At 52.4% G+C, this 27,376-nt stretch overlaps 3 long non-coding RNA genes across 7 annotated transcripts in view; 1 reads left to right on the plus strand and 2 right to left on the minus strand.

Moving 5' to 3' along the window:
* Nucleotides 1-936: 936 nt before the first annotated feature.
* On the minus strand, nt 937-3,713 carry LOC147826002 (uncharacterized). Its single transcript, XR_015439950.1, has 3 exons — nt 3,418-3,713; nt 2,816-2,848; nt 937-2,102 (listed from the first exon to the last, which is right to left on the minus strand). It is a non-coding gene; the product is annotated as an uncharacterized LOC147826002 (long non-coding RNA).
* A 4,539-nt stretch (nt 3,714-8,252) lies between these two features.
* LOC147826003 (uncharacterized) lies at nt 8,253-9,713 on the minus strand. Its single transcript, XR_015439948.1, has 2 exons — nt 9,039-9,713; nt 8,253-8,921 (listed from the first exon to the last, which is right to left on the minus strand). It is a non-coding gene; the product is annotated as an uncharacterized LOC147826003 (long non-coding RNA).
* Nucleotides 9,714-9,733: 20 nt separating this feature from the next.
* Nucleotides 9,734-27,376, plus strand: part of LOC147826004 (uncharacterized) — a 63,677-nt gene continuing 46,034 nt past the window's right edge. Inside the window, exons 1-3 of one of the 5 annotated variants that reach the window (XR_015439936.1) lie at nt 9,734-9,948; nt 13,710-22,213; nt 22,479-26,659. This is a non-coding gene — a long non-coding RNA (uncharacterized LOC147826004). Of the gene's footprint in view, nt 9,949-13,709; nt 22,214-22,478; nt 26,660-27,376 lie in introns of those variants that run through there. The other 4 variants (XR_015439938.1, XR_015439937.1, XR_015439939.1 and 1 more) reach the window with 4 other exon arrangements.

Below are 27,376 nucleotides of genomic sequence, written 5' to 3' on the forward strand. Positions count from 1 at the left end.
CTGGAATTTTGAAAAGAAGAACAAATAAAACAATGTAAACTTCCCACTAGCTTGTAAGGGTGGAGAACTTCCTACCAAGGCTGGGCATGTGTTTATACTGGACTTTCAGGGCTTGGACAGAAAGAGAGGGCTTGAGCCCAGCATGCATTTGGCTCAGTGATGTAAATATTCTGGTGACCCCAACACCCTGGGAGGGGGCCAGAAAATGGACCAAGCCCTGCACCTGGAAGTCAAGCATGTAGGGAAAGACTCCTAGTATTTTCCTTCCTTCTTTTCTTTTCTTTCTTTTCTTTCTTTCTTTCTTTCTTTCTTTCTTTCTTTCTTTCTTTCTTTCTTTCTCTCTTTCTCTCTCTCTTCCTTCCTTTCTCTCTCTCTCTCCCTTCCTTCCTTCCTTCCTTCCTTCCTTTCCTTCCTGCCACCGTGGTTGTGCTGTGTGTGGCACTGAGAGGTCTGTCCACATCCTGAAGCCACAGTGGCTTCTGAAACCAGGACAAGTCCTTCTCAAAAAGAGAGGGCCAAGTTTTTATTTTCTTTTTTGTGGCTCATTAAAGAGATTGTTCTCTTGATTTCTTTTGTGCATTGCATGTGTCACTTTGTATGTTGGTTTGTGTCCTGCAACTTCACTGCATTTGTTTTAACAGCTTTTGATCCTGTCTAAAGAGTGACAAAGGCTCTTCAGCAGTTTTCTGTCTGGATGACTTTTATTTCTTTTGCTTTCTTCATTGCTCTGACTCGCATTTCTAGCACCATGTTGAGAAGAATTGTTGATGGTGAGTATCCTTGTCCTGTTTCCCACATTCAAGGCTTTCAGCTTTTCACCACTAAGCATGATGCCAGCTGTGGGCTTGTGATAATGACCTCCATTGTGTTGTCTTACATTTCTGTACTCGATTTGCTTAGAGCATCTATCATAAAAAGATGCATGATGTTAGCACGCGTTCCTTCTGTGTCAGGTGAGGTGACTGTTTAGGTGTTTGCCCCTTTATTCTGTTATTGTGCGGCACCACATTTCCTGACTTGAATGTGTTCAGATATCATGGCATCACAAGGATAAACTCCACACAATCATGTAAATGGCCCTGGCAATATACTGCCAAGTTTAGCTTGCTAGAATTGTGTTTAGAATTTCTGTATATATGTTTATGATGGATGTTGGGTTATAATTTTCCTGTACACCCTTGTCTGGCTTAGGTACCAGGGTACATTGTGCTTCTAAAGTAAATTTGGAAATGTTTTCTTCAGTCCAATTTTGAAAGAGTGGGAGCAGGGTTTGACCTAGCATACACAATTAACATTTATGCCTTTTCCCTGGTGATACCCTGAGGCAGTGGAAGCTTGGGCTGTGTTCTTTGAGGATTTAACTGATCTGCAGTGCTGAAACATCATGAATATGGGAACACTGCAAAGAGAGGGTGACACTGTAGCACTAGACAGCTGGAAGCTGGATTCTAAAACCCATGCAAGAAAGCATACGAGAGAGACAGACAGACACCACATGTGGTCCAGTAAACCTCCTGAAGGAAGAGATCAAGAAGCTCATGCATCTGGCCTCAGTGCAGGTTTTATAATAGCCGCAAGCTGTAAAGATGTTTCATGACTGTGGTATAGATGGACGGACAGATAGACTCAAATTTAATAGCAGAAAATGAAATACATTCATAAGGAATGATCTCCATTGACCTATAGTGACCTATAGACTATATGGCCTAAAGTGAAAAAAATCACAAAAAGAGGAAAACACAATGTATAACTTATCTATATTAATTTGAATAAAAATACTGAGAAACAAGAGAAGCACAGAGTAAATAAGATATGTAAAAAGGAAAAAGGCATTGGAAGGGCAAATCAAATTGGTGACAATGGGGCTTGAGGAACAGTGGTGAGACGCCCCACCCTGATCCCAGGCTGGTCAGAGTGGAGCTGGACATGACAGCCAGCTCTGTCGGGAGCTCACAGCTCAGACTTCACTGAGTGCCGAGCCTGTCTGGGCCTGATGGCGCGGGCCTTCAGGGGTTCCTGGGACTTAGGATGAAGTCTTCCTCTGCCTGAGTGTGCTGCTGTCCTGCTGGGATCGGGGCTCCAGAAGGCAGGACAGGTTGTAGCTGTGGGACAGAGAGGAATCTGTGAGTCCACTGAGAGCCCCACCTGGAGTCTCCCTCCCAGGGCCCGCCCAGCAGCCCGAGTCCTGCTGCCTCTGCAGCCGCCTTGCAGCAGGGTCTGTGGCTGACACTGGAGCCGTGGCCACAGGCTCTCCGCAGCAGGCAGCCAGGGAGAGCCCCCCCAACCCTGGGCTTTCACACGAGTCCTGCCTGGCCTCACCCCTCATTCTCACTGAGCCACTCCCTCGAGTGGAACCAGACCTCAACATTTTCCTCACACTGAAAATGATATTTCCTTGCTGCCACCGGGAACAGCTGCATCTCCTGAAGAATTTTGGCTTCCTGGGGCAAGAGGAACAGGCGGGTTCTGAGAGGGCTGGCACTGGACATGAGGTGAGGGCCGTGAGCAAGGAAGGAAGAGTTCAGGGCTGGCCTGCAGGGCTTTCCCTTAATTGTCCCCCCATCCTCTCAATCCCACCCGAGCCCTAAGCTGTTCTCGGGCGTGGGCCGAAACTGCCCCATGTCCAGGCAGTTGTCCATGTGTCGGGTCCAGTCTCCTGTGCACACACTCCATCGGGATGGTTTCCATCTTTCTGTGTGTACAAAACCCTCCTAATAAGGCACAATGCAGAGGGTGAAGCCAAGGAGCGTCCAGCCCGGAGGTTTCTGAATTCTGCCTTCCCACCCTCCTGGAGGTGCAGGACACAGCTGCTTACCTTCTGTATTTTCTCCAAGTTGCCAAGATTGCCCTGCAAGGCAGATAGCAAAAGCGCATGAGAAAGCCTGAGCCATGAATAGCACACCCCAGCCTTGGTCCTGTTGGAATCATGGCAGGGTCCCCTGGGACCAGGAGTGCATGGAGAAGGATGAGGACCCCGGGCAGGTTTGGGCTCTGCAGAGGACGCACAGGGGAGCTGAGGCTGAGGGACGTAAATCCAAATGGCAGTTGGTGTCAGACAGGGAAACTGAGGCCTCGGAGAGGAAGGGAGTACTGGCCATGGAGGTGCTTCCTGGCCTTGGGGTCCCTCCTTCTCTCTCCTCCCTTGGACGCCACCTGAAGGAGAGACTGAGTCCAGCTCAGTCAAGGGCCTCTGCAGCTTTGCAGCCAGGCAGTTCCACGGCTTCAGGATTTGGAAAAGAGGGACTTGGGGTCATTGTGGAGGGTGCTTCACCCCTAGGCAGGATGGACTTGGAGCCTCCAGCACCCAGGGCCAGGTGTGAGGTTGCTGAGTGCCAGGACCTGAGGACTCAACACAGGGGCCTTCCCTTCCAAGCCCCAGGATCCTGTTCCCAAAGCTGCTGCCCGAGGGTCACTCACATCCAGGTAATCCTTCATTGCTCTGTCCAGCATCACCAGGTCAGTGAGGAACGTGCCAAGGAAGGGGATGGAACCCTGTGCTGTCGGGGAGTGGAGAGGATGAGCACCCAGCCCCGCTCCCACTTAGAGCGTGGAAGTCCCCCTGAACCTGCACACAGCCATCTCCTGTCCCCCTCTGGAACTCTGAACTAAGTCCTTCCAGTTCTCTCCCTCCCATCTTCCTGCCAGGCTTCCTGTGACACCGAACACCCTGAGTTACCTCCCTGGTGCTGATTTTCTTATTTCCTCCTGAGGACTGGAACTAGGGCCTTTGCACCTTGCTACATCCCCAGCCTTTTTTATTGTTCACCCAGGGACAGGGACCTCCTAAGTCATTACGTTGCCTAAACTGGGCACGAACTTGTGATCCTTGTGCCTCAGCCTCCCAGAGTGCCGTGGTTGCAGGCATGTGCCACCCTTCCTGGCTTCCCTGGGGATGACTGGTGTGGGTCACATGATGCTGTGCCTGTCTCCAGCTCTAGCCCATGTGTGCTCTGTGTGCAGCCCTTCCAGGGTCTTGCTCTGGCCTCTCTGATGGATGCATCTCCAGCACAGCAGGGAAAGGCTGGAGGAGGAAGGCACCCTGCTCTCTGGGTGTGAAATGTTCTGGAAGGAAGGGAGGCTCTCCTGTCCTCTGACTCCTGGGACCTTCCCTACCCCTGGACCCTCACCTTCTTCTGCTGCTGCTGCCTCATCTGGGCTCTCTGGGGCTTGTTCTCCAGGGTGGCCTCCTTGGAGAGCCCCTCCTGCCAGGTTAGGCAGGGATGTGGAGACTTTTCTGCCCTTATAAAACTGCCTCCCTGAGCTGAGACCCTGCACAGCTGGCTCCTGTCAGCTGGTACAGCTCTGTTACTACTCGACTATGCTTGGCCATTCACTCCCAGCTCCCATGCTGCCTTGGTTTGTCACCCTGGGTGTGTGGCCTGGAAACCCTGAGCACGCTTCCCCATCTCAACATGCACCTGCCCCACAGCACCTCCTGAGGGCTCCATGTTACATAATTATTGCTGAAATCCTCACCCCTCTGAGGAGCATCCAGGAGGAAGCACCTCAACTTTCGCTCCTTGCCACACTGCTGCCTGCACAAAGACTCTCCCAGAGCAGTATAAGGGAAGCTAGCTCCTCTCGCCCACTGGAAGTAAAAGCTCAGCTCCTTTCACCCCACATCCCAGCACCAGCCCTGCCCACTGTCCCCTCCTCTGAGCTCCTGATGAGTGTCTGGAGACCCTGCCATGCCCATGCACAATGGAATAGAGCAGCGTGTCTCAGACAGTGTGTTTGAGAAGCTCCTACCTGTCCTGGACCCCCGCAGTCTCTGCCCCACAGCTAGATGGGAGGCCACTCCCAACCTCACCTCCTCCTATGAATCCCCCAAGGGAGTTCTTTTGACAGAGCCTCTGCTCAGCCACGGAGAATGTGACCTCCCAAGTTGTCAACTCTGAGTGATGAGGACAGATTTCCTTGGGAAATGGGCTCTGAGATCGGATCAGTTAGGATCTACTATTGAATACATGCATCCTCGAGATAGTTCTAACATCCATCAGGAGACAGCGTTGCTGCCAATGGGACACTGAAGTAGGACTCTGAAGGCCCATCAGTGTGAGCAAAGGAGCAGAGGGGAGTGACAGCACACCCATGAATCAGTCCCAAGTGTACCCACTGGCACAGGAGCTGAGCTTCCCCTTGACCACCTGTCCCAGTGGGATTTCTCTGCTATAGTCAGGGTGCCCCCTTCTGTCAGAGCTTTAGTGAAGATGGAAGAGGAACAAGTCCTGATTTCCTAAAATATTGTGGGCCAAGTTGCTGGAGTAAGGAAGCCTTACCACCTCCAGCCAACTGCATGGGGGAAGCCACTTTCCAGCAGGAGGGACCAGCATGGCAGCCAGAGACCTGCTGATTCTGCCAGCTCATCCACCCTCCCTGGAGATCCCAGCAACATCCCTTAAGCCTCATGTGCCCCCAGGCCTTCAGCTTAAACAAAGACAGATACAGCCAGTCCTCTGATTCCAGAAGATACAACTGGAATTTCTCAAGCTTCAAATGAGAAAAACAATCCCATCTGGCACAGAACCTTTTCCAATGTCACCCCTTTCTCTCTGTTTCAAACACTTTCACCCCAGATCTGAGCCTCCAAATTACCTTCATGAGCAGATTCCTGCTCTCTGTGTGTCCTTGGCACACAACTTATTGAAATTTTTGAAGCTTTTCCTGTTTGAGAGGGGAAACAGTGAGGAGGAATTGCAGAATAATAGGAGGTATGTGAGTTCAAATTCATTTTATTTGAGAACCCAGAGGACACAACCTGCCTGAGTGAGTGAGTCTAGCTGGGTTCATCTAAAATGTATGAGAGCCCCAGGACAGGGATGGGACCTTTCCTTTGACCCTCTGGGTCCCCTCCCCATTTCCACTGATCATCTGTTTGGTCAGGTTTGGCAGTTATGGTTTCAGCTGGGCAAATAGTTCTGTTGCTGTCTAGTGCTCACTTGAAAGACCCTTGTGTACAACTGTGCCTGGCAGTTAAGTAACTCTTATGGCTTGTGTCTATTTGTCCCCTCAGAGCCCCATGTGGGGGCAAGTCATGCTTCTGAGAGGTGGCTGGATCCAGAGGGTGTGATGCTGGGATCAATGGGGTGTGCTTACTAAATGAGTCCACTCATTGGTTTGGCGTAATTCTGGGTGCACATAAGGGCAAGGCCCACCCTGGCTGTGGGTGTGACCCGCCTGAACGGTGTGCATCCTGGACAGAATGTAAGGGACCGGAAGAGGGCTGCTGTTGTTGCTTGCTGCTGGCTGCATCCTCACTACTTTGCTGTTTTGCTTCCTTAGGCCTGCCTTACTCTGCCATCAACTGCTTCTCCTCTCCAACGTTCCTCTGCCATTCTCCCTTCCTGGGAGCCAGACAAATTTAGACTGACTACAAACTGTGAGGAAATTAAACCTTTCCTCCTTTAACTTTGGATGTGGGTTATTTTGTCTCAGAAAAGAGAAAAGAAACTAAAACAGTAACCTGAGTCAGAAACCCAGGGAAGTGAGTGCAGGGAAGCTTAGGGATCCCACCTACAAGGTGATGGCTCCCCTCTGTGTCCCTGGCTTCCCAAACCCTCCCAGGGTCATGTAGGAGGCAGAGTCAGAACTATTACAATAGACGGGCCCTTGTGTGCCCCAGTGTCACTATGGAGAAAGCCAGGCCCACCTGGATACCTCTGCCCAGGTGCTACTCAGCTGATGGAATGGTGTGCTCTGCAGAGCAGAGATGATGGCATGCAGTGAGGAGAAGCTCCTGAGCCTTAGGCACTCCTAGGGAGAGAAGGGAGGAAACCATTGCATGTAGGGTGGGGCAGCTGGAGATCAGCCTGTTCCAGTTTCAGCTACCTCAGCTGCCTTTCCCCTCCTGGGTGAGATGATGCCCAGGGAGCCATGGCAGGGACTAACTGGGCCCAAATGACAGCACTCTCAGGGAGGAAGAGTTTTTATTTTATTTTATTGTTTTTAGTTCTTTTATTGGTACATTTTAGGTATACAATTCATTTACATTTACCATTGGGTGCTTGTACCTGTACATGATGCATCTTGGTTCTTATTTTTTCCCCATTCCCTGTGTGCCCTTCACCCCCTCCACCCTTCACTATTTACATAGACATTGTTTCATTTTTTTTCTTTTCTCATAGTTTTTCCTTTCCTTCTTTTCCTTTCCCCTTCCCCTCCCTTCACCCCTTTGTCTTTGGGCCTTTTTTCCTATTTCAAATTGTCAATTATTCATTTTAATCATTTTAACCCTTGTTTACACAATCAGTTTATCACACTAGAGAAACTATTTGGTATTTACACACATGTGTCCTATTTATTTCACTTAAGAGGACGGCCTCAATATGCATCCATTTAGCTATAAATGACTCTAGTTTCTCGTTCTTTAGGGCTCAGTAGTACTCCATTTTATTAAAAAAAAAAACCCACATCTTCTTTATCCAGTTCCCAGTTGATGGGCATTTGGGCTGCTTCCAAGCTTTAGCTATTACAAACTGTGCTGCTATGAACATGGGTGCACATATATCACTGTGGTAAGATTCTTTTCATTCTTTTGGGAAGATACCCAGCAGGGGAATAGCTGGGTCAAGTAGGACTTCCAGTCCTAGGTCTTTGAGGTATCACCATACTGATTTCCACAGTGGTTGCACTAGTCTGTACTCCCATCAACAATGGAGAAGGGTTCCTTTCTCCCCACAACCCCAACAGCATTTATTATTGGACAATGTCTTGATAGCAGCTAGTTCTTTGTGGTGTGAGGTGGAATCTCAGTGTTGTTTTCATCTGCATCTCTCGAATGAAGAGAGATGTTGAACATTTTTTCATATATTTGTTTGCTGCTTTTACTTCCTTGAGTGAGAAATATCTGTTCATTTCAGATGCCCATTTTTGAATAGGGTCTTTGAATTTGGGGGGTCTGATTGTTTTCAATTCTTTATATATTCGAGATAGCAGTACTTTCACTGAGGTACAGTTGCTAAAAAAATTTTCCCATATCGTAGGTTGTCTGTTAGCTCTGTTCGTGGTTTCTTTTGGAGTGTAGAAACTTTTTAATAAGATGAGAACCCAGTTGAGAATTCTTTCTGCTAGTTCCTAGGCTGGTGAGGTTTTGTACATGAAGTCTTTTCCTATGTCAATGTCTTCCAGCATTCTACCTACCTTATCCTCCAGGAAGTTTAGTGTTTCTCTCTTAATATTTAGATATTAAATCCACTTTGATCTTAGTTTACTGTGTGGTGATAGGTATGGGTCTAGTTCGAATCTTTGGCAGGTTGAAATCCAGTTGTTCCAGCACCATTTATTAAATAGGCTATCTTTCAGGGAGGAGGATTTTAGTGAAACTCAAAGAAGCTTAGATCACATGACAGCACCCACCGCACCACATGACCTATGAGTCGAGGTCAGGGTCCCCACGACAAGGAGGCACTAGGGATCATGGAACATCTTAGAAGAGAGCCTACAGTCCCAAGAGCTGACGGAGGGAAAGAGGCAGATTGTAGATGTCCAGAGGAAATTGCCAGCGCCCTCTTACCACTTAGCTTGGCCACCCGAATCCAGTGCTCCACCACCCTGGCCCCGTCTCCAGCCCTCGTGCTGGGACCCCCAAAGCAGGAGGTGATCGTGCAGTTGGCCACGGGATTAAAATGTGTGATAGTGGCCCGAACGGTGGGCGCCAGAGGTTCTTCGCCCTTTTTGCGTCTCCGGGTCCAGATGGAGCCCAGGCAGTCCCAGGGCACCACATTCTTGAACAGCTCCTGTGGAGGAAGACAGCATCACACGGGCAGAAGCCACCCCAGAGAGTCGATGGCTTCAGCCATCCACAGGCAGGTGGCCGTGGCCTGAGCTGGAGATCAGGAAGCTGCAGATATGGACAGAGACTTCTGCAAATAGCTGGTTTTTCTTCAGTGCGCACTAGTGATGTCCAACTTATGGCCTAGGACCTAGCACGGATGCAAAAATCAGTGGCATTATCCCCGTGCCCATCCTCCCAAACCTCCAGCGTGAGCAGACATGTCAGTCCCGCTCATTCTGAGGTATTGTCTTCTTTCCAACCTCACCTGCCCTCTGCTCCTTTGCCCAGGTCAGTGGCACATTTCCTGGGACAGCTATGACTGGGGGCTCTGTGTGGGTGTCTGCTGTAGAACCCATGAATCTCAAATGCCTACAAAGTGATGAGGCTGGCCAGGTCTCCTAGAATGATGGCAAGGTGACACATGGTCCTGCATGCGCCTCAGTGCACACCCTCCTCTGCTAGTTGGTCTGAGTCCCCGCCCTTTTTCCCAATTGTCCAATCTCAGTTGACATCACAGTCACTGTGTGAAGTGGGCATGTGCGTGCCCTGTCTCTACTGTCGACCTCCACCCAAAGACAGGAGTGGCTTGGGGCTGAGAGACAAGTATAGGCGATGCAGTTGGTAGAAGAAGGCACTTTGATCTGGTAAACTGGGAATGTCAGGGCTGAGGAGATCAGTGCGAGAAGGATGGGTGTCCCCCGCCCCACCCCACCCCATCCCACAGAGCTCAGCAGCTGACCGCACCCATCAAGGTCAGCTGCTCTGCCAGCAGCTTGGGAGAGAAGGCTAAGAGCACCTTGTGCAAGGACCTGTCCTCGTCAGCGGCAGCAGAGAGGCAGGAGTGCTGTGGAGCTGGCTTCTGCTTCTCTCCTGTCTCCAGAGGAGGCTCTTTCTCCGGTGCTGGGTGCTGGCTCCGGCTGCAGAGCCAGCCCATGGTGTTCTGGACATGGAGCCGAGCTAGGAGGAGGAAAGCTCAGCAGGGTTAGTCACTTGCCAGTTCCCTGTGGAGCATAGAAAAGACAACCTGGCCATTTGGGGGATTCAAATGCCCAGCCAAAAGCCATGAAAGCCTTCCAGACTGCTGTGGCCCTCACCATCTGTTTCGGCCTCGTGGGGTTCTAGATATGCCACCTGAGCAAGGGGAAGGCACAAGGGAGGCTCCATGTCTGCTCCAGGTGAGTTCACTTGCAAGCCGGCCCTTTTGATCTTGATTTGGGGAATGTCCGGTGGATGGTGCCATTCGGACCAGGTTTCCAAAATGGGAGAGGCGGCGCTGGGGAGAGACGAGTGAGCAGCAGATTCAGAGGCCCGGGCTTGTCTTCTATCCTGCCTCTCTGAGATAGTGTCATGTCTTGTGTGGTCCTCTGTGCCTCCGTGTAGAGGAAAGCCGACCCCACCCCAAGCCCTCTGTGACTGCCCTAGCCTTGGCTGACTTTGTCCCCCCCCCCCCCCCGCCGAGGCTAATGCTAACATGGGTTTCCACTTCACACTGATGATCCTTTCTGAGCGAGGCAGGCACAAAACTCCGTGCACCTGAGCACTTGGGGCTGGGCTCCAAGCAAAGTAGTACAAAAGAATGCGTACCATAGCAGTCTGCCATGTTTGTTGTACTTCCAGCCATGAAGTGGGGGCTGAAGTGTGGTGGGGCGGCGGGACAGAGCTCTGACACCTCACAGCCTGCCCCTGTCCAAACAGGCCCCTTACATACATTGAGCATGAGGGGAAGCACTGCCCATGAGAGGTCACGGCTGGCGCGGACGTCCAGGACGGGCACTGCACTGCCTCTCTCACATGTGGGTTCCTCCTGAACATTAGCTGGAAACACCTGTGGCCAGAGCTGAGCCAAGGTCGGAAAAGGCTCGGATGGCGGTCCTTTCTGTGGCTAGACCGTCGGAGAGCGGGAAAATGACAACAGCTCGTCCTCCCCTCTTCTCTGTCTCCCTCCAAGGGGTCAGGATGGGAGACAGATTCCGAAGGGCACCCAGTTTCGCTGGGTTCTAATACCAAGCAAGTGAGGTCGCATCCTCACAATTTCGCTACATTTAGGGTGAGGAAGTGGCTTAGGACCAAGGGGCAAGGTGCAGTTTGGGTTGCGGCTTTTGTTGGAATTTGGTTGAGGTTTAGGAATACATTTAGGGTTGTATTATGGCTGAGGGTGGGAGATTCAGTGTTAGAAAGTAGGCCTGCTGTTTACACTGTTGTTTATTTTTGTTGTGCAGTTCACAATCACTTGGGGAGTGGCTACGTGTACATAACAGAGCTTGAAGGGCCAGGGATTCAGCTCAGTGGCACCATGCCCGCCTCACCACCACAAGGTCCTGAGTTCAATCCCCGGTACCAAAGGAGAGAAAAACCTAAAATACCAAAACAACAACAACTCATAGTACAGCTTATATATATTACGAGTTTTAGATTTATATACAATTAAGATGGCCACCCAGTTCTTCCATTTCCTGCCATTAATGTCATCCATTAGTCTAGTACATCCTGTACAAGTAGGGAGCAAATACTGATGTATAATTACTAACTAAGATCCACCTTCACCACTTGCTCTCCACAACAATCTGCAGTCCCGTCCGGGCTGCCACATTGCATTTCATCGTTGCATCCCTCAGACGCCTCTTGACTGATGTTTTCACAATTTTTCCTTTTTTCGTTTTGTATGAGCTGACAGTTTGGAGGATGACTGAGCTGATATCTTATAGAATGTCCCTCAATTTAAGTTTTCCCGATGTCTCCTTCCTGATTAGATGAGGGTTACATGTTTGGGTGCGTGGCTTTCCGCAGGTGTTCCATGTTCCTGACTGCACCCTCATCCTGCGTTCTCCAGTGCACCTTCGGCTTAACTCTCACAGCTGCATGCACTGCCCTCTCAGGGACACCCAGCCTGGCCTGCCAGGCCTTCTTTTGAAATTTGGGTGGAAGCCTTCCTGACTCAACTCTTGCGTTCTGCATACCCGTGAAAACAGCACCCTGCAGATGACACAAAGTTCTACCACTGGCTCCAAGCAGTCCTTAGGCCTTTGTGCATCGTGGCTGCAGAAGCATCCATGGGCCTGGATGGCTGAGCACCGTGAACTGAATGAATCCCAGGGAACCCGGCCGAGGTGGCCCTTCTCAAGCAGGGTGCCCTGGGGCTCTCCTCTCAAAACAAAGTCTTTCCCTTTTGCAACTGTGAGCCTTGGAAAGGTTGGGCCTTGTGGGTTCCTTATATGTCTTCAGGGCATCTTTTCCATTGTCCTATTGTAAAGTACTTGGATTCTTTTTAATGCTAATCTTTGATCCACCAGGCTGTCCATTGCTCCATCTTTACAGGTCTTTCTTGGGGGGGGGGGGCGGGGGACTGAAAAGTTTTTAAATGGGCTTTTGCTCCTCATTTTCAGCACAAACCTGGCTCAAAGTAGCAAGCAGCATCCATGCTACGGCCTGATAGTTAGGCTACCTTGATATTTTCTCCATCAGATGAATGATTCTTCCACCCTTAGTATCGGTCTCACACACATCTCAGGACATGAACACAATACAGTCATATTTTCTGCTGGAGCACAACACACATGGCCTGGATCCAACGGCCACTGGCATCCTTCTTCTCAACTGAAACCTCCTAAGTCTGGCCTTTCTCATCTGCAATCTATCTGCACTCCGGTCTTCTGTGCTCGGACCAGAATCTTCCATCAAGCTCAGATTAGAGCATTCTAGGGCTGCTTCTCCAGGAGCTGGCATCTCCCAACCTTTCCAAAGTGCTGCGGACCACTTCCACAGGCCTCTGAACCACCTGGTGAGGTACAGTCGCTGCAGTGACCAGACTTCTTGTACCAACATCTGTATCACCCACTTGCTCGTCCCTGAACACAATACTCAGCACTACACATTAAGGGAAGAGAGGTTTGTTTCAGCTCACACTTCAGTTCATAGTTAGCTAGTTCCAGGATGGCAGGGTGGCATGTCAGAGGTGCACATTGATAGAAATGCTGCTTGCCTGGTGGAGGCCAGGAGGCACATGGTAAAGTGTGGGCCAGGGAGCAAGGTACACCCTCCCAGGTCACACCCGCGCTGACCCACCTCTTCCAACCAGGCCCACATCCTGACACCAAGCCTGGCGTAGCACCCCCATCACCCAGTCACCCTCTGGAAGCCCTCACCTCTGGGTGCAAGCGGCTTGAGGGTGACATCCAGATAGAATCCGTAACCTGTAGTTTCCATAAAAGGATGCAATTTCTGATAAGTGACCTAGAAGTGTTATAAGAAATCTATGAAATATTTAGAGCATAAACCCTTACAATTTATTGAAGACAATTTTCTTTTCAGTAATGCACATTATGAGGGACAGAATGGGAGTTAGTACTGATGATGAGTCTTTATTTTAATGTTTTGCTCCAATACCCTGTTTTGTTTGCAGTAGTAGTTTGGTCCTTGAAGTAGTCATAACTGTGGATGAGGGCACAGATGGGTTTCTGAACTGTGTCCCTTTCCTCCTTTCTCTTTTGGTCACTTGTACCTGCATCAGCAGTAGATATGAATTTCACAGAAGCGTTGAATAGTGATAATCAAGAACAGTGTGGCTATCAGGGCTATTTCAGCTTAGGTGATCTCAGACTGAATCAGGTGTGGATGTCAAGGATGTGTGTGCGTGACATGTGTTTCACACCTAAATGTTTGAATTAGAAATGCAACAAAGAACGGAAGCTGGGACTGTATTGGGTGAGGATTTAGGCAACGTAATGTCTGAGGAAGAGGATGGGATGTGTACGTTTATGCCCAGGGATAGTTGGAACCCTGTAACAGACACTTGTTGTCACGCACAGTTGTAGGAACATCGCAGCTTGTTTGGGGAGAACACCTCCACCTTCAACCCAAGACCTCCATTGTGTACCTTTGGGAGGGGATTTTGTTTGGATTAAACCCAATGAGGATAGTCATTTCCATGGTTCTACAGGTTGGTTATGAATACATCCTTTACACAAACCCAATCAGAACAAACGTGAAGAATGTTATTTGAAATGATGCAAATGAGAGCCTTCTCATCTTGGGAAATCATCTGAGAGCTGCTACGGCCCGAGGGAAGCCTGGAATAGATAAGAGGAGGTATGCCTCAGAACCCAGAAGTGGAGCCAGGTCTGAGGGAGGAGAACAACACAGTGAATGCTGGAAGGTTTTTAATCCTTCCTGAAGTCAGATGTCAGAATTGAACAAACAAACCAGCTTTTTGTGACTTAAGGCTTTCAAATTTATTTCTTACTTTTAGCCTGAAATATGGTTAAATGATATGGGTCCCAAATTCAGCCATAACAGATGAATGAATGAATTACGGGTGACATTATTTAAAAAATCACTTTAAAATTTATTCCAGTTGAAAAGGATGCATATGCTGCTGTTGGGATGGGAGAGCCCAATGCCTGTTGTGCCTATGAGGAAGAAAAGGAGCCAAGCTAAAGTGGGCTGACGAAGGCTGAAGAACCTCTGCTAGGGCACTTGCTATGGCCGAAGAGAAAGGCTGAGGCAACGGATGGACACGGGTAGGAATGGCCAAAGCCTTTTGCCATGGAGACGACCAGGCCCTGAGCAGACAGCAAGCAATATTGTCAGTGTCTTGAGATCAGCAAAGCAGCAGAGGTCTTGGGGCAGAAGGACTGCAGCTTGCAGACTAAGACAGCCCTACACACCAGTGAGGTCACAATGGACCGCCCTTGCTAGCTGGGGAAGAACTCCCACGAGGACAGGACATGACTGGGCGCTGTGTGGTGGCTGAGCAGCAGGGGAGTCAGGCCCTCCCAGAGACCGACCGAGCCTTCCTAGAGCTCGTGGAAGGATCAGGACCCCACGGGTCTTGCCAGGTCAGGAGCTCTAGTGTGGCTCAGGTGGGCCCACACCCTCAGGCTGAGGTGGGCACAGGTCCGGCCGGGAAGCTGCCGGGGCCTTGTGGAGAGCGTCGGACACAGGCAGAGCCACTCCTGCACCCACACACCGTACTGTTTTTGACCACACACCTGGGGCAGGGGCCTAGACCCGTCCAGGACTCACCGGGGCTGCCCCACCGCGTCTCCAGAACCTCCCCAAGAGCCAAGGTTGGACCTGCCCCCGAGAGGTGTCACTCACGTGCCGTGCAGGTGTCGAGGGCAGGACCTCGAGGGGAGTGACTTGGTCACCGAGACACGCTACCGGACACACACAAGTTAACCGAGGAGGAGAGGTTTCAGTCCCTAGTCAGCAGCTCGAAGGCGGCGCGGCATGGCAGAGGGGCCTGGCAGAGAGAAAGCAGGGTCCCGGGAGCAGAGGCAGCGAGATGAAGGCTTCCAGGCCCTGAACCAGGCGATTTCTCTCAGCCCAGATCCCACCTCCTGACAACCCAGGTGTACCACGCCCATGAGGCAATCACCTCCCAGAGGCGGCTTGTGAGTGCGTGAGGCTCTGTGGACAGGTAGCTCTAAACTGTCCCCAAGGGAGAGGGATGGGAGGGCGACCTTGGGGGCAGGAGGAGGGGCGCGCATCCCTGCAGGTCAGCTTCCCAAACTGGAGCTCTCTCCTCCTGGGACCAGAGCAGGCGGGGCCTGCAGTGACACCGAGCGGCCACCGGAGGGCAGCAGAGCCCTGCGCTGAGATCACGCTCTGAGGTTGCCAGGGGCCCCAGCTCTGCCAGTATTGTATGAGGATGCATAGCATAAGGAGAATATGTTCGTATATTCGTGCTTATTTCTAGCACCTGATTCTGTCTTCCTCTCTGTCTTGCTTCCTCTAAGTAGGCTGGAAGCTTTTCGTTATTTCTTCAGAAGTAATTCACCTCACTGTTTCTTTTTCAGAGAGAGAGAGAGAGAGAGAGAGAGAGAGAAAGGTCTTGCTCAGTGTCCGAGATCTGAGATTGCCGGGGAGCACCACCACACCTGACTTTTCCTTTTCTCTCGCAGTTAGGAGTGATGTACCTGGTTTCTTGTTTTTCCCTAGTGACCTTAGAAATCACACCCTGAACTTTTGCTTGTGAAATTTAGGTCTTTAAATTTCTTGATTAACTTTTGTTTGGAAGAGGTTTAGCTTCCAGGAAAACTGAGAGAATGCTGGCCTGGCACAGCTCCCAGCGAGGGCGGGGACCTAGGCTCCCCAGAGGGCAGAGCATCTCCAACAAGCACTCCTTACTCCTCTGCATAGGAGGACCCTGCCCTTTCCCAGTTATCTGATGGTTTGTTCCTGGGGCCACAGTGACGCCCCGCTGGGATCCTTGCCCTGAGGGCTCCGCTGGGCGCCTGAGCTGAGCTCCGCAGTGGCACAGGGGGGTCGGAAGTGAGCTGTTCGCCGCCCTGGCGCTCTGCCTTCCTGTGGCCTGGGGCCTTCCGCGTCCTGCGACAGGCGCTTCCTTCCTTGTCCCCAGGGCCTCTCAGGGACCCCGGTGGCTGCGCTGAGCTGACAGGGAGAGTGAATTCTGGGCCGCGCTGGTCCCGGCTTCCTCCCTTCCTGTTCGCCCGCGCTCTGAGCCGCTCTCCTGGCTTCCACACGGTCCTCTGCGTGGCCGTGTCCCCGCTGTCCTGGTCCGGGAGGAGGCCTGTAGGGGGGCCGCCTCTGCTGGGCTTCTGCGTCCCGGAAGCTGCTCGCTCCCCTGGGTGCCGAAGGGCAGAGCACGCAGCGAGCCCGCGCGGTGACCGTGGTCCCTGAGGTGCTGGGTCCCAGGCTGCGCGGGTGGTTCCAGCCCGGCCTGGCCGGGCCCCAGGAAGCACCGGGTCCCGCCTGTGGAGGAGCCCCTTTCCGCCTCGGGGCCACGCGTGTGTGGACACCGGCGAGCCCGGAGCCGGGGCTAGTTTAGTGCATGGTGATAGGTATGGGTCTAGTTCGAATCTTTGGCAGGTTGAAATCCAGTTGTTCCAGCACCATTTATTAAATAGGCTATCTTTCAGGGAGGAGGATTTTAGTGAAACTCAAAGAAGCTTAGATCACATGACAGCACCCACCGCACCACATGACCTATGAGTCGAGGTCAGGGTCCCCACGACAAGGAGGCACTGGGGATCATGGAACATCTTAGAAGAGAGCCTACAGTCCCAAGAGCTGACGGAGGGAAAGAGGCAGATTGTAGATGTCCAGAGGAAATTGCCAGCGCCCTCTTACCACTTAGCTTGGCCACCCGAATCCAGTGCTCCACCACCCTGGCCCCGTCTCCAGCCCTCGTGCTGGGACCCCCAAAGCAGGAGGTGATCGTGCAGTTGGCCACGGGATTAAAATGTGTGATAGTGGCCCGAACGGTGGGCGCCAGAGGTTCTTCGCCCTTTTTGCGTCTCCGGGTCCAGATGGAGCCCAGGCAGTCCCAGGGCACCACATTCTTGAACAGCTCCTGTGGAGGAAGACAGCATCACACGGGCAGAAGCCACCCCAGAGAGTCGATGGCTTCAGCCATCCACAGGCAGGTGGCCGTGGCCTGAGCTGGAGATCAGGAAGCTGCAGATATGGACAGAGACTTCTGCAAATAGCTGGTTTTTCTTCAGTGCGCACTAGTGATGTCCAACTTATGGCCTAGGACCTAGCACGGATGCAAAAATCAGTGGCATTATCCCCGTGCCCATCCTCCCAAGCCTCCAGCGTGAGCAGACATGTCAGTCCCGCTCATTCTGAGGTATTGTCTTCTTTCCAACCTCACCTGCCCTCTGCTCCTTTGCCCAGGTCAGTGGCACATTTCCTGGGACAGCTATGACTGGGGGCTCTGTGTGGGTGTCTGCTGTAGAACCCATGAATCTCAAATGCCTACAAAGTGATGAGGCTGGCCAGGTCTCCTAGAATGATGGCAAGGTGACACATGGTCCTGCATGCGCCTCAGTGCACACCCTCCTCTGCTAGTTGGTCTGAGTCCCCGCCCTTTTTCCCAATTGTCCAATCTCAGTTGACATCACAGTCACTGTGTGAAGTGGGCATGTGCGTGCCCTGTCTCTACTGTCGACCTCCACCCAAAGACAGGAGTGGCTTGGGGCTGAGAGACAAGTATAGGCGATGCAGTTGGTAGAAGAAGGCACTTTGATCTGGTAAACTGGGAATGTCAGGGCTGAGGAGATCAGTGCGAGAAGGATGGGTGTCCCCCGCCCCACCCCACCCCATCCCACAGAGCTCAGCAGCTGACCGCACCCATCAAGGTCAGCTGCTCTGCCAGCAGCTTGGGAGAGAAGGCTAAGAGCACCTTGTGCAAGGACCTGTCCTCGTCAGCGGCAGCAGAGAGGCAGGAGTGCTGTGGAGCTGGCTTCTGCTTCTCTCCTGTCTCCAGAGGAGGCTCTTTCTCCGGTGCTGGGTGCTGGCTCCGGCTGCAGAGCCAGCCCATGGTGTTCTGGACATGGAGCCGGAGCTAGGAGGAGGAAAGCTCAGCAGGGTTAGTCACTTGCCAGTTCCCTGTGGAGCATAGAAAAGACAACCTGGCCATTTGGGGGATTCAAATGCCCAGCCAAAAGCCATGAAAGCCTTCCAGACTGCTGTGGCCCTCACCATCTGTTTCGGCCTCGTGGGGTTCTAGATATGCCACCTGAGCAAGGGGAAGGCACAAGGGAGGCTCCATGTCTGCTCCAGGTGAGTTCACTTGCAAGCCGGCCCTTTTGATCTTGATTTGGGGAATGTCCGGTGGATGGTGCCATTCGGACCAGGTTTCCAAAATGGGAGAGGCGGCGCTGGGGAGAGACGAGTGAGCAGCAGATTCAGAGGCCCGGGCTTGTCTTCTATCCTGCCTCTCTGAGATAGTGTCATGTCTTGTGTGGTCCTCTGTGCCTCCGTGTAGAGGAAAGCCGACCCCACCCCAAGCCCTCTGTGACTGCCCTAGCCTTGGCTGACTTTGTCCCCCCTCCCCCCCCCCGCCGAGGCTAATGCTAACATGGGTTTCCACTTCACACTGATGATCCTTTCTGAGCGAGGCAGGCACAAAACTCCGTGCACCTGAGCACTTGGGGCTGGGCTCCAAGCAAAGTAGTACAAAAGAATGCGTACCATAGCAGTCTGCCATGTTTGTTGTACTTCCAGCCATGAAGTGGGGGCTGAAGTGTGGTGGGGCGGCGGGACAGAGCTCTGACACCTCACAGCCTGCCCCTGTCCAAACAGGCCCCTTACATACATTGAGCATGAGGGGAAGCACTGCCCATGAGAGGTCACGGCTGGCGCGGACGTCCAGGACGGGCACTGCACTGCCTCTCTCACATGTGGGTTCCTCCTGAACATTAGCTGGAAACACCTGTGGCCAGAGCTGAGCCAAGGTCGGAAAAGGCTCGGATGGCGGTCCTTTCTGTGGCTAGACCGTCGGAGAGCGGGAAAATGACAACAGCTCGTCCTCCCCTCTTCTCTGTCTCCCTCCAAGGGGTCAGGATGGGAGACAGATTCCGAAGGGCACCCAGTTTCGCTGGGTTCTAATACCAAGCAAGTGAGGTCGCATCCTCACAATTTCGCTACATTTAGGGTGAGGAAGTGGCTTAGGACCAAGGGGCAAGGTGCAGTTTGGGTTGCGGCTTTTGTTGGAATTTGGTTGAGGTTTAGGAATACATTTAGGGTTGTATTATGGCTGAGGGTGGGAGATTCAGTGTTAGAAAGTAGGCCTGCTGTTTACACTGTTGTTTATTTTTGTTGTGCAGTTCACAATCACTTGGGGAGTGGCTACGTGTACATAACAGAGCTTGAAGGGCCAGGGATTCAGCTCAGTGGCACCATGCCCGCCTCACCACCACAAGGTCCTGAGTTCAATCCCCGGTACCAAAGGAGAGAAAAACCTAAAATACCAAAACAACAACAACTCATAGTACAGCTTATATATATTACGAGTTTTAGATTTATATACAATTAAGATGGCCACCCAGTTCTTCCATTTCCTGCCATTAATGTCATCCATTAGTCTAGTACATCCTGTACAAGTAGGGAGCAAATACTGATGTATAATTACTAACTAAGATCCACCTTCACCACTTGCTCTCCACAACAATCTGCAGTCCCGTCCGGGCTGCCACATTGCATTTCATCGTTGCATCCCTCAGACGCCTCTTGACTGATGTTTTCACAATTTTTCCTTTTTTCGTTTTGTATGAGCTGACAGTTTGGAGGATGACTGAGCTGATATCTTATAGAATGTCCCTCAATTTAAGTTTTCCCGATGTCTCCTTCCTGATTAGATGAGGGTTACATGTTTGGGTGCGTGGCTTTCCGCAGGTGTTCCATGTTCCTGACTGCACCCTCATCCTGCGTTCTCCAGTGCACCTTCGGCTTAACTCTCACAGCTGCATGCACTGCCCTCTCAGGGACACCCAGCCTGGCCTGCCAGGCCTTCTTTTGAAATTTGGGTGGAAGCCTTCCTGACTCAACTCTTGCGTTCTGCATACCCGTGAAAACAGCACCCTGCAGATGACACAAAGTTCTACCACTGGCTCCAAGCAGTCCTTAGGCCTTTGTGCATCGTGGCTGCAGAAGCATCCATGGGCCTGGATGGCTGAGCACCGTGAACTGAATGAATCCCAGGGAACCCGGCCGAGGTGGCCCTTCTCAAGCAGGGTGCCCTGGGGCTCTCCTCTCAAAACAAAGTCTTTCCCTTTTGCAACTGTGAGCCTTGGAAAGGTTGGGCCTTGTGGGTTCCTTATATGTCTTCAGGGCATCTTTTCCATTGTCCTATTGTAAAGTACTTGGATTCTTTTTAATGCTAATCTTTGATCCACCAGGCTGTCCATTGCTCCATCTTTACAGGTCTTTCTTGGGGGGGGGGCGGGGGGACTGAAAAGTTTTTAAATGGGCTTTTGCTCCTCATTTTCAGCACAAACCTGGCTCAAAGTAGCAAGCAGCATCCATGCTACGGCCTGATAGTTAGGCTACCTTGATATTTTCTCCATCAGATGAATGATTCTTCCACCCTTAGTATCGGTCTCACACACATCTCAGGACATGAACACAATACAGTCATATTTTCTGCCGGAGCACAACACACATGGCCTGGATCCAACGGCCACTGGCATCCTTCTTCTCAACTGAAACCTCCTAAGTCTGGCCTTTCTCATCTGCAATCTATCTGCACTCCGGTCTTCTGTGCTCGGACCAGAATCTTCCATCAAGCTCAGATTAGAGCATTCTAGGGCTGCTTCTCCAGGAGCTGGCATCTCCCAACCTTTCCAAAGTGCTGCGGACCACTTCCACAGGCCTCTGAACCACCTGGTGAGGTACAGTCGCTGCAGTGACCAGACTTCTTGTACCAACATCTGTATCACCCACTTGCTCGTCCCTGAACACAATACTCAGCACTACACATTAAGGGAAGAGAGGTTTGTTTCAGCTCACACTTCAGTTCATAGTTAGCTAGTTCCAGGATGGCAGGGTGGCATGTCAGAGGTGCACATTGATAGAAATGCTGCTTGCCTGGTGGAGGCCAGGAGGCACATGGTAAAGTGTGGGCCAGGGAGCAAGGTACACCCTCCCAGGTCACACCCGCGCTGACCCACCTCTTCCAACCAGGCCCACATCCTGACACCAAGCCTGGCGTAGCACCCCCATCACCCAGTCACCCTCTGGAAGCCCTCACCTCTGGGTGCAAGCGGCTTGAGGGTGACATCCAGATAGAATCCGTAACCTGTAGTTTCCATAAAAGGATGCAATTTCTGATAAGTGACCTAGAAGTGTTATAAGAAATCTATGAAATATTTAGAGCATAAACCCTTACAATTTATTGAAGACAATTTTCTTTTCAGTAATGCACATTATGAGGGACAGAATGGGAGTTAGTACTGATGATGAGTCTTTATTTTAATGTTTTGCTCCAATACCCTGTTTTGTTTGCAGTAGTAGTTTGGTCCTTGAAGTAGTCATAACTGTGGGATGAGGGCACAGATGGGTTTCTGAACTGTGTCCCTTTCCTCCTTTCTCTTTTGGTCACTTGTACCTGCATCAGCAGTAGATATGAATTTCACAGAAGCGTTGAATAGTGATAATCAAGAACAGTGTGGCTATCAGGGCTATTTCAGCTTAGGTGATCTCAGACTGAATCAGGTGTGGATGTCAAGGATGTGTGTGCGTGACATGTGTTTCACACCTAAATGTTTGAATTAGAAATGCAACAAAGAACGGAAGCTGGGACTGTATTGGGTGAGGATTTAGGCAACGTAATGTCTGAGGAAGAGGATGGGATGTGTACGTTTATGCCCAGGGATAGTTGGAACCCTGTAACAGACACTTGTTGTCACGCACAGTTGTAGGAACATCGCAGCTTGTTTGGGGAGAACACCTCCACCTTCAACCCAAGACCTCCATTGTGTACCTTTGGGAGGGGATTTTGTTTGGATTAAACCCAATGAGGATAGTCATTTCCATGGTTCTACAGGTTGGTTATGAATACATCCTTTACACAAACCCAATCAGAACAAACGTGAAGAATGTTATTTGAAATGATGCAAATGAGAGCCTTCTCATCTTGGGAAATCATCTGAGAGCTGCTACGGCCCGAGGGAAGCCTGGAATAGATAAGAGGAGGTATGCCTCAGAACCCAGAAGTGGAGCCAGGTCTGAGGGAGGAGAACAACACAGTGAATGCTGGAAGGTTTTTAATCCTTCCTGAAGTCAGATGTCAGAATTGAACAAACAAACCAGCTTTTTGTGACTTAAGGCTTTCAAATTTATTTCTTACTTTTAGCCTGAAATATGGTTAAATGATATGGGTCCCAAATTCAGCCATAACAGATGAATGAATGAATTACGGGTGACATTATTTAAAAAATCACTTTAAAATTTATTCCAGTTGAAAAGGATGCATATGCTGCTGTTGGGATGGGAGAGCCCAATGCCTGTTGTGCCTATGAGGAAGAAAAGGAGCCAAGCTAAAGTGGGCTGACGAAGGCTGAAGAACCTCTGCTAGGGCACTTGCTATGGCCGAAGAGAAAGGCTGAGGCAACGGATGGACACGGGTAGGAATGGCCAAAGCCTTTTGCCATGGAGACGACCAGGCCCTGAGCAGACAGCAAGCAATATTGTCAGTGTCTTGAGATCAGCAAAGCAGCAGAGGTCTTGGGGCAGAAGGACTGCAGCTTGCAGACTAAGACAGCCCTACACACCAGTGAGGTCACAATGGACCGCCCTTGCTAGCTGGGGAAGAACTCCCACGAGGACAGGACATGACTGGGCGCTGTGTGGTGGCTGAGCAGCAGGGGAGTCAGGCCCTCCCAGAGACCGACCGAGCCTTCCTAGAGCTCGTGGAAGGATCAGGACCCCACGGGTCTTGCCAGGTCAGGAGCTCTAGTGTGGCTCAGGTGGGCCCACACCCTCAGGCTGAGGTGGGCACAGGTCCGGCCGGGAAGCTGCCGGGGCCTTGTGGAGAGCGTCGGACACAGGCAGAGCCACTCCTGCACCCACACACCGTACTGTTTTTGACCACACACCTGGGGCAGGGGCCTAGACCCGTCCAGGACTCACCGGGGGCTGCCCCACCGCGTCTCCAGAACCTCCCCAAGAGCCAAGGTTGGACCTGCCCCCGAGAGGTGTCACTCACGTGCCGTGCAGGTGTCGAGGGCAGGACCTCGAGGGGAGTGACTTGGTCACCGAGACACGCTACCGGACACACACAAGTTAACCGAGGAGGAGAGGTTTCAGTCCCTAGTCAGCAGCTCGAAGGCGGCGCGGCATGGCAGAGGGGCCTGGCAGAGAGAAAGCAGGGTCCCGGGAGCAGAGGCAGCGAGATGAAGGCTTCCAGGCCCTGAACCAGGCGATTTCTCTCAGCCCAGATCCCACCTCCTGACAACCCAGGTGTACCACGCCCATGAGGCAATCACCTCCCAGAGGCGGCTTGTGAGTGCGTGAGGCTCTGTGGACAGGTAGCTCTAAACTGTCCCCAAGGGAGAGGGATGGGAGGGCGACCTTGGGGGCAGGAGGAGGGGCGCGCATCCCTGCAGGTCAGCTTCCCAAACTGGAGCTCTCTCCTCCTGGGACCAGAGCAGGCGGGGCCTGCAGTGACACCGAGCGGCCACCGGAGGGCAGCAGAGCCCTGCGCTGAGATCACGCTCTGAGGTTGCCAGGGGCCCCAGCTCTGCCAGTATTGTATGAGGATGCATAGCATAAGGAGAATATGTTCGTATATTCGTGCTTATTTCTAGCACCTGATTCTGTCTTCCTCTCTGTCTTGCTTCCTCTAAGTAGGCTGGAAGCTTTTCGTTATTTCTTCAGAAGTAATTCACCTCACTGTTTCTTTTTCAGAGAGAGAGAGAGAGAGAGAGAGAGAGAGAGAAAGGTCTTGCTCAGTGTCCGAGATCTGAGATTGCCGGGGAGCACCACCACACCTGACTTTTCCTTTTCTCTCGCAGTTAGGAGTGATGTACCTGGTTTCTTGTTTTTCCCTAGTGACCTTAGAAATCACACCCTGAACTTTTGCTTGTGAAATTTAGGTCTTTAAATTTCTTGATTAACTTTTGTTTGGAAGAGGTTTAGCTTCCAGGAAAACTGAGAGAATGCTGGCCTGGCACAGCTCCCAGCGAGGGCGGGGACCTAGGCTCCCCAGAGGGCAGAGCATCTCCAACAAGCACTCCTTACTCCTCTGCATAGGAGGACCCTGCCCTTTCCCAGTTATCTGATGGTTTGTTCCTGGGGCCACAGTGACGCCCCGCTGGGATCCTTGCCCTGAGGGCTCCGCTGGGCGCCTGAGCTGAGCTCCGCAGTGGCACAGGGGGGTCGGAAGTGAGCTGTTCGCCGCCCTGGCGCTCTGCCTTCCTGTGGCCTGGGGCCTTCCGCGTCCTGCGACAGGCGCTTCCTTCCTTGTCCCCAGGGCCTCTCAGGGACCCCGGTGGCTGCGCTGAGCTGACAGGGAGAGTGAATTCTGGGCCGCGCTGGTCCCGGCTTCCTCCCTTCCTGTTCGCCCGCGCTCTGAGCCGCTCTCCTGGCTTCCACACGGTCCTCTGCGTGGCCGTGTCCCCGCTGTCCTGGTCCGGGAGGAGGCCTGTAGGGGGGCCGCCTCTGCTGGGCTTCTGCGTCCCGGAAGCTGCTCGCTCCCCTGGGTGCCGAAGGGCAGAGCACGCAGCGAGCCCGCGCGGTGACCGTGGTCCCTGAGGTGCTGGGTCCCAGGCTGCGCGGGTGGTTCCAGCCCGGCCTGGCCGGGCCCCAGGAAGCACCGGGTCCCGCCTGTGGAGGAGCCCCTTTCCGCCTCGGGGCCACGCGTGTGTGGACACCGGCGAGCCCGGAGCCGGGGCTAGTTTAGTGCATGGTGATAGGTATGGGTCTAGTTCGAATCTTTGGCAGGTTGAAATCCAGTTGTTCCAGCACCATTTATTAAATAGGCTATCTTTCAGGGAGGAGGATTTTAGTGAAACTCAAAGAAGCTTAGATCACATGACAGCACCCACCGCACCACATGACCTATGAGTCGAGGTCAGGGTCCCCACGACAAGGAGGCACTGGGGATCATGGAACATCTTAGAAGAGAGCCTACAGTCCCAAGAGCTGACGGAGGGAAAGAGGCAGATTGTAGATGTCCAGAGGAAATTGCCAGCGCCCTCTTACCACTTAGCTTGGCCACCCGAATCCAGTGCTCCACCACCCTGGCCCCGTCTCCAGCCCTCGTGCTGGGACCCCCAAAGCAGGAGGTGATCGTGCAGTTGGCCACGGGATTAAAATGTGTGATAGTGGCCCGAACGGTGGGCGCCAGAGGTTCTTCGCCCTTTTTGCGTCTCCGGGTCCAGATGGAGCCCAGGCAGTCCCAGGGCACCACATTCTTGAACAGCTCCTGTGGAGGAAGACAGCATCACACGGGCAGAAGCCACCCCAGAGAGTCGATGGCTTCAGCCATCCACAGGCAGGTGGCCGTGGCCTGAGCTGGAGATCAGGAAGCTGCAGATATGGACAGAGACTTCTGCAAATAGCTGGTTTTTCTTCAGTGCGCACTAGTGATGTCCAACTTATGGCCTAGGACCTAGCACGGATGCAAAAATCAGTGGCATTATCCCCGTGCCCATCCTCCCAAGCCTCCAGCGTGAGCAGACATGTCAGTCCCGCTCATTCTGAGGTATTGTCTTCTTTCCAACCTCACCTGCCCTCTGCTCCTTTGCCCAGGTCAGTGGCACATTTCCTGGGACAGCTATGACTGGGGGCTCTGTGTGGGTGTCTGCTGTAGAACCCATGAATCTCAAATGCCTACAAAGTGATGAGGCTGGCCAGGTCTCCTAGAATGATGGCAAGGTGACACATGGTCCTGCATGCGCCTCAGTGCACACCCTCCTCTGCTAGTTGGTCTGAGTCCCCGCCCTTTTTCCCAATTGTCCAATCTCAGTTGACATCACAGTCACTGTGTGAAGTGGGCATGTGCGTGCCCTGTCTCTACTGTCGACCTCCACCCAAAGACAGGAGTGGCTTGGGGCTGAGAGACAAGTATAGGCGATGCAGTTGGTAGAAGAAGGCACTTTGATCTGGTAAACTGGGAATGTCAGGGCTGAGGAGATCAGTGCGAGAAGGATGGGTGTCCCCCGCCCCACCCCACCCCATCCCACAGAGCTCAGCAGCTGACCGCACCCATCAAGGTCAGCTGCTCTGCCAGCAGCTTGGGAGAGAAGGCTAAGAGCACCTTGTGCAAGGACCTGTCCTCGTCAGCGGCAGCAGAGAGGCAGGAGTGCTGTGGAGCTGGCTTCTGCTTCTCTCCTGTCTCCAGAGGAGGCTCTTTCTCCGGTGCTGGGTGCTGGCTCCGGCTGCAGAGCCAGCCCATGGTGTTCTGGACATGGAGCCGGAGCTAGGAGGAGGAAAGCTCAGCAGGGTTAGTCACTTGCCAGTTCCCTGTGGAGCATAGAAAAGACAACCTGGCCATTTGGGGGATTCAAATGCCCAGCCAAAAGCCATGAAAGCCTTCCAGACTGCTGTGGCCCTCACCATCTGTTTCGGCCTCGTGGGGTTCTAGATATGCCACCTGAGCAAGGGGAAGGCACAAGGGAGGCTCCATGTCTGCTCCAGGTGAGTTCACTTGCAAGCCGGCCCTTTTGATCTTGATTTGGGGAATGTCCGGTGGATGGTGCCATTCGGACCAGGTTTCCAAAATGGGAGAGGCGGCGCTGGGGAGAGACGAGTGAGCAGCAGATTCAGAGGCCCGGGCTTGTCTTCTATCCTGCCTCTCTGAGATAGTGTCATGTCTTGTGTGGTCCTCTGTGCCTCCGTGTAGAGGAAAGCCGACCCCACCCCAAGCCCTCTGTGACTGCCCTAGCCTTGGCTGACTTTTGTCCCCCCCCCCCCCCCCGCCGAGGCTAATGCTAACATGGGTTTCCACTTCACACTGATGATCCTTTCTGAGCGAGGCAGGCACAAAACTCCGTGCACCTGAGCACTTGGGGCTGGGCTCCAAGCAAAGTAGTACAAAAGAATGCGTACCATAGCAGTCTGCCATGTTTGTTGTACTTCCAGCCATGAAGTGGGGGCTGAAGTGTGGTGGGGCGGCGGGACAGAGCTCTGACACCTCACAGCCTGCCCCTGTCCAAACAGGCCCCTTACATACATTGAGCATGAGGGGAAGCACTGCCCATGAGAGGTCACGGCTGGCGCGGACGTCCAGGACGGGCACTGCACTGCCTCTCTCACATGTGGGTTCCTCCTGAACATTAGCTGGAAACACCTGTGGCCAGAGCTGAGCCAAGGTCGGAAAAGGCTCGGATGGCGGTCCTTTCTGTGGCTAGACCG

Source organism: Heterocephalus glaber, unplaced genomic scaffold (genome assembly GCF_053883595.1).
Source record: "Heterocephalus glaber isolate CG9 unplaced genomic scaffold, H.glaber_assembly_v1.0 deba00001481, whole genome shotgun sequence".
Classification (NCBI taxonomy): Eukaryota; Metazoa; Chordata; class Mammalia; order Rodentia; family Bathyergidae; genus Heterocephalus; species Heterocephalus glaber.